This window comes from Tenrec ecaudatus, chromosome 17 (genome assembly GCF_050624435.1).
Source record: "Tenrec ecaudatus isolate mTenEca1 chromosome 17, mTenEca1.hap1, whole genome shotgun sequence".
Classification (NCBI taxonomy): domain Eukaryota; kingdom Metazoa; phylum Chordata; class Mammalia; order Afrosoricida; family Tenrecidae; genus Tenrec; species Tenrec ecaudatus.
In genome coordinates this window covers 29038171-29048976 of record NC_134546.1, presented here as the reverse complement: position 1 = coordinate 29048976, position 10806 = coordinate 29038171, and the positions used below count along the sequence as shown (strand labels likewise).

At 45.6% G+C, this 10806-nt stretch overlaps 1 long non-coding RNA gene across 1 annotated transcript; it reads right to left on the bottom strand.

The window, feature by feature from the left end:
* Positions 1–555: 555 nt before the first annotated feature.
* Positions 556–4737, bottom strand: LOC142430870 (uncharacterized). The gene is made up of 3 exons (XR_012780669.1): positions 4490–4737; positions 2830–2981; positions 556–1405 (listed from the first exon to the last, which is right to left on the bottom strand). It is a non-coding gene; the product is annotated as an uncharacterized LOC142430870 (long non-coding RNA).
* Between the last annotated feature and the right edge of the window lie 6069 nt (positions 4738–10806).

The window sequence follows — 10806 nt, the reverse complement described above, 5'->3', positions numbered from 1 at the left end:
TTCTCACCCTATCTTGCACAGCACAGAATTTATAAGCCTCAGTGGAGAGTTTGGTACCAATTTGATCATTTAGTGCACTCTGGAATGCCCCAGGCAAGGTCGTTAATGTGTCTCCACTACAAGCGACATCTCTAAATAGCCACCTCCGTTTTGTGGGCTCCCACCGGGCTCGGGGCGTGCCCCACAGCCTGCCCCTGGCATAAGAAGACAATTAGCCCATTATATTTGCACCCAGAGCAAGCAAGCAGCCAGCTCTGTGCTCAAAAAGAATGAGGCCCATATTGAAACCACTGGGACAATTTATTTGTACCTTAAGAGGTTTTAAGCCAAACAAACAAGCCCCAGCGAGTTATAAATGGTCAGCGTCGTGCAATTAAACCCAAGTCTGAAAGCGGTGGGTTGTTTCTGTTTAGAAGCTCCATGGGTCATACCACGTCGGTGGCCTGGTGAAGAATGCCTCTCTGTGCAAGGACGGCAGCCCAGGAGAGGGGAGGACCCACTTCCCAACACCCTTCTCTAAATTGTGCGTTCAAAGATCTGTGGCATTGTCGTGTTCGAAACGTCAGTTTGAAACATCCACATCTTTACAAAAATAAAATGATATAATCAATGAGATTTTTAGAACTTCTGAACTCTCTTCATTACAGTTGCTAATCTTCAGGAGAGGACCCTGTTGCTCAGAGTATTCATGCACCAATTTAGCTGGCTCTATTTGAATCCCTGGCATGCTGGTCGTATTGGGCTGCTAACCACTAGGTCAACAGTTCGAATCCAACAGCCATTCCACAGGAGAACAGTGAGGCTTTCTACTCCCAGAAAGGGTTTCTGTTGCAAACTCACGGGAACAGTTCTACTTTGCCCTATAGGGTTGTTCTGAGTTGGAATTGACTCAATGGCAGTGAGTTTGGTGTTGTGGTTAGTATTAGAATCCAGCTTAGCTATCAGTTCCCAGTCCTAGATAGAGTTGTCAATAAGGATACATATTAAAACTTAATTTAATTTGAAAACTGCTGCTGTGGTAGCCTGGATACATTCAGAGGAACAAATCCACAGAAACTCATGTATAAGAGAGAGTTTTATATAAAGGTTAAGTGTGCCTCAAGAAAACAACCCAATCCAGTGCTACCCAAGCCCACAAGTCCAACATTAACCCATGTCTGATACCAATCCACAAAGTCCTCCTCCATCTCACAAAACACACACTATGATGCCGACTGCAGGAGGAAAGCCAAGTCAGTGAATGTGTAAGCATCTCAGCGCTGGCAGGGGTCTCCACACGGCTGCTCCAGCACCCAGGGCTGCATCAGAGTAGGTCCGTGTGGCTTCTTCTCAGGGGTGTCTTGCAGGAAGTGAGCCTTGCCAGCTGAAGCAGGGAACTGGCGAAGACAGCAGCATCCTGGTCCGACTATCAGAAAGCAAGAGACCTGAGAACTAGTAAGGCGAGGTTCACCGAGCCATTTATCCCTCTGCCCTTCAATTAACCCCACATGTGTTTATTGACCAGGTTGGCACAATAAACTAACTACTTTAGTATTGGAATCCAGCTTAGCTATACGTTCCCAGTCCTAGATAGAGTTGTCAATAAGGATACAGATTAAAATTTAATTTAATTTTTAAACTACTGCCTTCAAGCCAACTCTAGCACATAGCAATCCTACGTAAGGTCTCCAAGACTGTAAATCTGTATGGAGGCAGATAGCCTCGTCTTCTTCCTGAAGAGCAGCAGGTGGATTTGAATTGAGCTACAGCTCATGGGTAGCAGCCCAATGCCTAATCTCTAGTACCATCAGGGATTCCTATAGATAGAGACAGAAATACAGAGAGAAGTATACACATATGAATAGAGATGTATTGGGCCTAGATCCCAAGGAGATATCACAGCTTTTGGCTGTGACTAGAGCATACAATCTATTAGAGGGGAAAATAAAGGGAAGAAGGTTAGAGCCTGTGTTTCCATTCAGACTGTTTGTAGCTTTCTTTGGGGGAGAAGTCCTGGGAAAGCACCACTAGACACACACACACACACACACACACACATCTTCTCCTCTACATCTTAGTGCCCTTATTTCATCCTCACTGCATTAAAGACATGGGATCCCTGGGTAATGCAAACAGTTAAACTCTGTGCTACCAACCAAAAGGTTGGCTGTTCAAGTCCACACAGAGGCACCTTGAAAGAAAGACTTGGCAACCTGCTTCCAAGAAACCAATAATTAAAGCCCAATGGGGCGCAGTTCTGCTCTGACACACATGGGCTTCCCATGAGTCAGGGTCAGCTGGGCGGCATTTGGGTTGATATTTAGGTTAGTGGTGAAGGAAGGGGGAGCCTAGAGGTAGTGTCTTATGCACCCTAGAGGAGGCTGTCATGGCCAGGCACACTTTGAAGTCTGTGAGGTCCAGCCTCATGACCGAAAGGGTCTGGGAGAGAGGCTATGCTATTGAGGGAAAATAAATAGACAAAGCATCCAAGAGTCCACTCCCCAGGAGTCAGGAAGGAGAAAGAGAGAGAGCGTGTCCTCCAACAGCCTTATACAGTCTTAGTGCATGCAGGCCCTGTCAATCACACACGTGACAAGTTAGGCAGTGTTTAACCCTAGATGTCCCTGAGCTCGCTGCAGGAGTAACCCAGGACCAGTACTGGGGGCAGGCAGTGGGGAGTCGACTGCTCTTTGAGCAGGAAGAACAATAGGTAGTCTTCGGCATAGTGAGCAGGCCTGTGCTGGTGACCGGCATCTTTAAGTAGCACCGTTATGGGGGGGGGGCCGGGGGGGATAGTGTGGGGCTGGTTTTTAGAATGGAGACTGTGACTAGGAGTCATCTCTAACTCACACATGTGAAGGCCTTCCTCCGCCAGAGTCAGCCTTCCAGACTCAATGATACGTAGAGAGAATTTGGCTGCATACACGCTTTTCCCGGTCCTCAGTTTCCCACAGAAGTCCTGGGTCACTGTGAGAGCGAGTTGTTCAAACAAAGGTGGTTCTCTGTCACGACAGCAATACAGGAATGGTGAAAATAAACACAAAGGTTGCCTGAGTGACAGCCATGAGACGCTCCCTTGAAGACAGGCAGCGAGGGTATAGAAGCCTAAATAGAAAGAAAACGCATCCCCATCCCGAGAGAAGATGGTAAGGTGGTTCAGTTTATATGGCAACACTGCCACGGATTCAGCTAAGCACGAGTGACAGAAAGGACCCACAGTTCCCTCGAAGCCCTGCCCCTCTCGGAAGGAACTGCTGGTGCCCATGGTTGGCAGAGCGCTGTAGCCAGTTCCAAGCCAGAACACCGCAGAGACTGCCAGAGAGCTCTTATTCCAGCTGCCCAGCCACCTTCAGCTTGTCTTACCCAGCACCCCAAACATGGGCAATTTCCATTGGTCTCATGACCCAACCCAACCGGGAAACAAAGTGGCCCCAGCCACAGGTCCTAGTTTTAGTTTTCCGTGACATGCAGGAGATTCTGCAATCCTTGGCACTCGGTGCCCCCAATGAATCCTCTTTCTCCTCTATGGCCCTTCTGCAGATACTGAGCCTGTAGCATCAGGAAGGAATGTTCGGGTCCAGGCGAAGGAACACCACATCCTGGGTTCTTCTCTAACCAGCTGGGACCTAGGGCGAGTCCTTTAATCTACCAGATACAGCATGACAATAATAACCAGAAGGCAGAATCGTAAACAGATTAAGCTCTGAGGTCCGAGATCTTGAATTTAAATACCTCAGACTAGGTAATGAAGCTTGGTATTTCCATGGTGTAATTTTAACTTTCCATGCAGTTCTATGTCTGGCCAAACTGTCACCAGTCAATGGACTTCGAGAAAGCAAGCCCTGCCCATCTGTTTCCGAAATGCTGCCAATCAAAACTCTATGGGACTCAACGGTCCAATCTGCAATGGAGCATGGGCATGGCACCAGGACCAGATGAATGTTTTGTTCTGTTGTGCCTGAATCAGGGGCTCACTATAGCAATGAACAAAAAAAAATAGGAAAGTCACCTGACTTACTTAGGTTCCTGCTCCTTCTGTACTTCCACGTCTGCATCTATATGTTCCCTTTTGCAAATAAGGAAGCAGAAGTGTGTCCATGAATGGAGACAGTCTGCATAGAAGTCAACTGTGAGTGTAAGCGAGTAGCACGGGGCTTGCTACAAAGTAAGACGCCAGTCAATGTGAACCCATCAAATCGTCCACCATCATCACCCTCAACAGGGCAGTGAAGCCACATCCATGAAACCTCCTGAAAGAAAACCTGCACCTGCTCCTCCCTTACCAGATGAGGTTTCCAATGACCAGGTTGTTCTGTGCAAATCACTGTGAAAATCACTTCCCAACATGGGAAATGACCGCGTCAGATCACAAAACGCAAGATGACGACATCATTACACAGATGCCAAAATTGCATCATTGTCTAACTGCCAAATCACCAAGAATCATGGCCCAAGCAATCTGACATATAAGATTCCCGCTCAGCGCCAGCATCACTCCTACTTCTCTCACCTCTCCGCATTTGGTACTGCCTGATAGACGGTGGGATTGTACGAAGTAGTTGGATAGTGGATTCTCATGCTGCTTGTCCATGTACGATGTCAGATAATGCGATGATGCATGCGGGGTAGATGTATGTTGTCCTTATCCCAGGCAGCAGTCTGCTCTGACATTTCCTTTACTCCACTCCAGTAGAGAGCACTAAGGGTAAGCCATCTTTTCCCACTTATGGGCGCTAATGGAATCTGAGAGACTCCCACTCTGCCCTGGAGCCTCTAATGGATTTCGAACAAAAGCAACTCCCGCTATGCTCAGATAAGTAGGGAACAAAAATCACTAGCCCCTCTTTCTAGCTTCCTTGAATCTTGGGCATCTCCTAGTGGTGATCGCTAAAAACAACTCTGAAAGTTCATCCTTCAGACACAGAGTAAGGGAGAAACTGGGACCATCATTCAGATTTCAAGGACCAGGTCTGGGTCCAACACACCATGATGCTTAGCTGTTAGTTAACAGCCCTTTTATCCCTAAAAGGGCAGCAGTGGAATTCAAGAGTACCTTCTGAATACAAAACCTTCTGAATACAACAGCCCAGCATCACATTGTTTGTGAAGCCCACGTATGTGAGACTAAGGATGTTCCTTAGCAAACTCGTGCCCCTTGGCGGTCCACATCTAGCCCATCCCTTGCTCTGGCAATCACTGACAGAACAATATCTTCCCCATCTCCAGAAGATTCTCTTACCTTTTAAATGTGTGTCCTATGAGAAACAATGAGGAAATTGGTGATAGAATGGTTACCTTCTGTTCAGGAGATCCTGGTTTCAGGGAACCCAAGTTTTGCCCTCTCTTCAGGCTTGGCCTTCCCAGAAGGTGTAAGGACCCTTCCCTCTTAGCTTCTCTAAACATTTCTAGGAGTCCTGCTTTCCCTTTCTCCAGGCCTCACCGCTTCTGATAGCCTCAGTCTTTCAAGTCTCATCTTCCCCCAATTTGTAACGATCTAGTCGATAAAATAGGAGGAGGATTCTTCAGTGAAATGCTGTTGGAGGACAAATACCCCCAAATCTCTTTCTTAACGCCAAAATTCTGAGCTTTTAAAAGTGAAAGCCAATAGTTGAACCTTACTTCTTCAATGTTGCTCTTTCCCTGAAGCAATAGATGTCTCCCACTAAATCAGTGGTTCTCAACCTTCCCAATGCCATGATTCTTTATAATACAGTTCCTCGTGTGGTGGTGACCCCCCAACCATAAAATTGTTTTCGTTACTACTTCATCACTGTAATTTTGCTACTGTGATGAATCGGTGACCCTGTGAAAGGGTTGTTCGACCCACAAAGGGGTGGAAACCCACAGGTGAGAACCGCTGCACTAAATGGATAAAAAAAAACACACGTATATCAAATCAAGTATCAATATACATAAAAAAAACCTAAGAGAGAGGATGAATGCTCAGGCATAGAATAGATGAAAGAAACTATGTAATTATAGAATATAATTGTCATCTTCCAGTTTCTTCCAATTGCCAGCTGAGGGCTCTTTTTAGGTCCCCTAAGTTAAAGTCTGTAAGATAATATTTAAACAGATAAGATCAGTTGATATATTGATTGTTATGAGTGCCCCCAACAAAATGATTTATTAATAAATAAACAGATAATATCTCACCATGACTTCACCACCTCTTGGTTCAGCTTCGTCTTCTGAGGGTTTTTAAAATCATTTTATTAGGGGCTCATGCAACTCTTATCATAATCCATACATACATCACTTGTGTAAAGTACATTTGTACATTCACTGTCCTCATCATTCTCAAAACATTTCCTCTCCACCTAAGCCCCTGGCATTAGCTCCTCATTTTTCCCCACCCTCCCTGCTCCTCCCTCCCTCATGAGCACTTGATAATATATAAATTATTATTTTGTCATCTCTTGCACCGTCTGACATCTCCCCTTACCCACTTTTCTGTTGTCCATCCCCCAGGGAGGAGGTCACATGTAGATCCTTGCAATCGATTCCCACTTTCCAACCACCCTCTCTCTACCCGCCCAGTATCGCCACTGACACTACTGGTCCTGAAGGGATCATCTGCCCTGGACTCCTTGTGTTTCTGGTTCCTATCTGTAGCAGTGTACACCCTCTGGTCTAGCCAGATTTGTAAGGTAGAATTGGGATCATGATAGTGGGGGAGGAGGAAACATTTAGGCACTAGAGGGAAGTTGTATGTTTCATTGTTGCTACATCAAACCCTGACTGGCTCATCTCCTCCCTAAGACCCTTTAGTAAGGGGATGTCCAGTGGCCTACAAGTGGGCTTTGGGTCTCCACTCCGTATTCCCCCCTCATTCTCAATGATATGACTTTTTTATTCTGATGATGCCTGATACCTGACCCCTTCGACACCTCGTGATCACACAGGCTGGTGTGCTTCTTCCATGTGGGCTTTGTTGCTTCTTGGCTAGATGGCCACTTGTTTACCTTCAAGCCTTTAAGACCCAGATGCTATATCTTTTGATAGCTGGGCACCATCAGCTTTCTTCGCTACATTTACTTATTCACCCACTCTGTCTTCAGCGATTGTGTTCTGACAGTCTTTTATCACTCCCAGCCTCACCCCCCACCATAACATCCACAACCACTCCATGGGTGGGAAAATGATAGAGCTATCTGCTCCCATAAACATTTACAGCTCAGTGACCCTGTGTACAGGTCGATGAGTTGGAATCAACTCAATGGCAGTGGGTTGGATTTCTGGCTTATGACCTTAACCCTGAAAAGTCAACTACACAGAATCGGCCAGTCATTCCACTCTTCACTGTGAACTTCCACCTTTTTGTGTGGTTGAAGATGCTGCTCCATTGCCCTGAAATGGTCTACTGTCTCTATCTCCATGTTAGTTCTGCCACCACTTGGAAAGCTACACTTTGCTCCCTTCTTGAATCTTGCACAAATGTATTTTCTTATGCCTTGCTGGGCTCTGTAGGCAGAATAAGGCCCCACCGCCCACATACACCACCATCTGACTGTGAGAGTACTGCAAGAATAAAGGCTATGTCTGGGTCCCTTTTTCTCCAGTGTCTACAACACTAAGATAAGAATAGCCATTGCATAAGCTTTATTCTATTGGGAAGTATCTGGGAAGGGCAGGTGGTTAGTGTGCTGGGCTACTAAACAAAAGGTAGAAGGTTCAAATCCTTCTAAAGGTGCCTGGGAAGAAAGGGCTGGAGCTCTACATCCAAAATGTTCTTTCATTTAAAAGCCTATTGAACACAGCTCCTCACATACAGTCGCCATGAGTCAAGGTCACCTTGACTGAGGGGCCACTGGTTTCACTCAGAGAAAGCAGGCTGCAGCACCGCACGTCTCAGGAGCCTCCTTCGCCCATGATGAGCAGGAGCATGCACTCTGTGCTGCAGTGAACACCAGTGAAGTCCAATAGCATTCTATCCTGAGCAGAGCTCTTTAAACTGGGTCATGACATGGGCTTTTAAGATGCCTGTAAGGCACAAGAACCTGATTAAAACCCCTAACACCGCTGACTCTCACGTACACATTTGCTCCACTCATTACACTTTTATAGATGCCATTGGAAAAATATATCAACAGAGACTCATGAGGATCTCAGTTGAAATGATACTGATAAAAAATAGGACTGAAGCAAGTCGGTGGGTGTTTAGTCCCCTTGGAAACTAGGTCAGTTAGTCGCTAAAGGATATGGAGGGGAAAGAAACCAAGAACGAGTCTGGCTTGGTTGAGACGCTTGCCTCTCGCAGTGCCATGTGTGTGCAAGCCAATAGCATGGTCCCCATAAGGACAAAACAGCCATATCCTTGCCTGCCAGATGGCCAGGAAGGATTCCAAACAAAGAAAGCACCAGGCGGAAGGGCGCTCAGCCCAGCTACCCTGACTAAGAGCCTGGAGGACACTTCTGAGAAAGTCGGGACTGGACAAAGCAATTTCTCCGGTAGAAACACTTAGCTTCCTTCCAAAATTTACCTAGCTTCAAGGCACCTGATGCCAATCACCCTTCCTCAAGTCCATCTGCTGGGTGGCAAACATAATCAAATCCCATTTACATTAAAAACAAAGCGAAGCAATATGCCTTAACCATGCTCTGTCATCAAGCCGCTGTGTTATTATTGTTATGTGATTGTTGCATAATAAGTTGGCTCCAACTCACAATGACCTTATATTGAATGGGATGAGACAGCACCCTATCCTGTCCCATCTACATGGTTATTGTTATGTTTGCGTCCATTGTTTCAACTATGAAGTCACTCGAGATCGTTGAGAGTGTCTCTTGCTTTTGCTGGCCCTTTCCGGCATCAAACCTAATGCCCCTGTCTAGCAACTGGTCTTTCTCTGCGCCATGCCCAAAGTACCCAGCCTACGTGTCCCCGTCCTCTCTTCTGAGGAGTAGTTTGGTCACATTTCTTATAGGACTAATTTGTTTCTGCTTTGGGCAGTCCATGATATTTTCAATATTCTTGATCTACACCACAATTCAATGGCTTCAATCATTTTTTGTCTATCATTTTCCCTTGTCTACCCTTTTTTGCATGTGCTGCCTGACTCTACTTCCTCACTACTACTCGGGCCTGAGATCTATGTAAATATTTTTTCTCAAGAGTGGCATTCTAAATATTTAGGAACTGAAATGGCACTTGGCAGAAGAAAGAATATACCCAAAACACTAGGCTTCAAGCAACCTCACGGCCCCGATGTGGGTATGTGAGGTGGCTCCAGTAGCCCCAACACACCCATTCACCTCCCACCCCCTACAAATGAAACTGTCTTGGTAGTATATGATTAATCAGCAACATACACCCAATTTCTTATTCTTGTGAGGAATAGTATAAGATGCTGGCAAATTCTCATTTCCCTAATTTCATACAATGTTTGTATAGATCTTGCAAGTTTAAGTTCGCACTCAGAATGTCAAAGAACCCATTCTCATTGTCCTCCGGTTCACTTCTGTTAAAGATTGGCTTGTGCCATCCCAAAATGTATGTTGAAATCCTAACATGACCTTTTTGGAAATAGGGTCTTAGTAGATGTGACCAGTGGGTAGGTCCATTAGGTAGGTCCTAATCAATCAGAGTGGCATATTATAAAATTGGCGCAGAGGAAAGCAGAAGAGAGACAGCTATGTGGCTGTTGATCCTTCAGGGAGAACAATCCTCTGCTAACATTCTGAATGCAGAATTCTAGCTTCCAGAACTTTGGGGTGATAAAAGTCTGCTCTTATAAGTCATCCAATTTGTACTTTTTAAAAAAATAAGAAATGATAACTGTTGTGTTAAAATATCCCCCTTTCACAACCCTGAGATCCAGGGCCTGTACTTGCTTGCTCATCTCTCACCTCCTAAGGAACTTCAGGCCACTCGGCAGCCATCTTGAATTTTCACATACCTTAGACCACACAGGAGCCTTGGTGGTGTCGTGATTACAACTTGAGCTGAGATCCACATGGTCAGCAGTTTGAAACCACCAGCAGTTCCTCGGGAGAAAGATGGGGCTTTCTAACTCCCTTAAACAGTCTTGGAAACGCACAGCGGAGTCCCCAGAAATCAGCATTGACTCCACGGCAGTGAGGTGGTTGTTGTTGTTTAGAACACATGCCCTGCTGATGTACTCTTAAGCACTGAGTTGTTGCTTTCTGCAGCAGAAAGATGTAGCAGAGTGCTCTCACAAAGATCACAATCTTGGAAACCAGAATCGACCATTCCACTCTGTCCTGGTTGGTCCCTATGAGGTGAGATAATCAAGTTTCGTTTAAGTCTCACATTTTTTTCTCCCCAATTTTGGTTCTTCTTCCTTTTGTGATGGCTTCTTCTTCCTAATATTTTATTGTGTGACCTCCTCTATCCCTGTACAAACCTCTCCAGTCTCCCCTGGACCCTCTCTTCCCCACCTAGAACTCGATGACAGCATCCCTCCTTTTTATTTTGATAACAAAGATAAAAGACCATTTTCTTAATTCAAGTATGAATTGTCAACATTTCTCTGTTAACCTCTTAGGAATATGTTTCACCCCACACTTGGATATGTGATTGAGAGAGCAAGTCTGAACAAGTCAAGATGCTGTGATTCTGCAAGAGATGGCCTGGCTAAGATCTATACATGATTTTGTTCCATTTTGTTTTTTTTCCAACATTCCCACCACATTAACCCTCCAAACCAAAACCAAACTCACTGCCACAGTGTCAATTCCCACTCGAAGCGACCCTATAGGACAGGATAGAACTGCCCCCTGTGGGTTTGTAAGACAGTAATTCTTTATGGGATTAGGAAGCCGCATCACACTCCCATGGAGTGACTGGTGGTTTCAAACTATTGA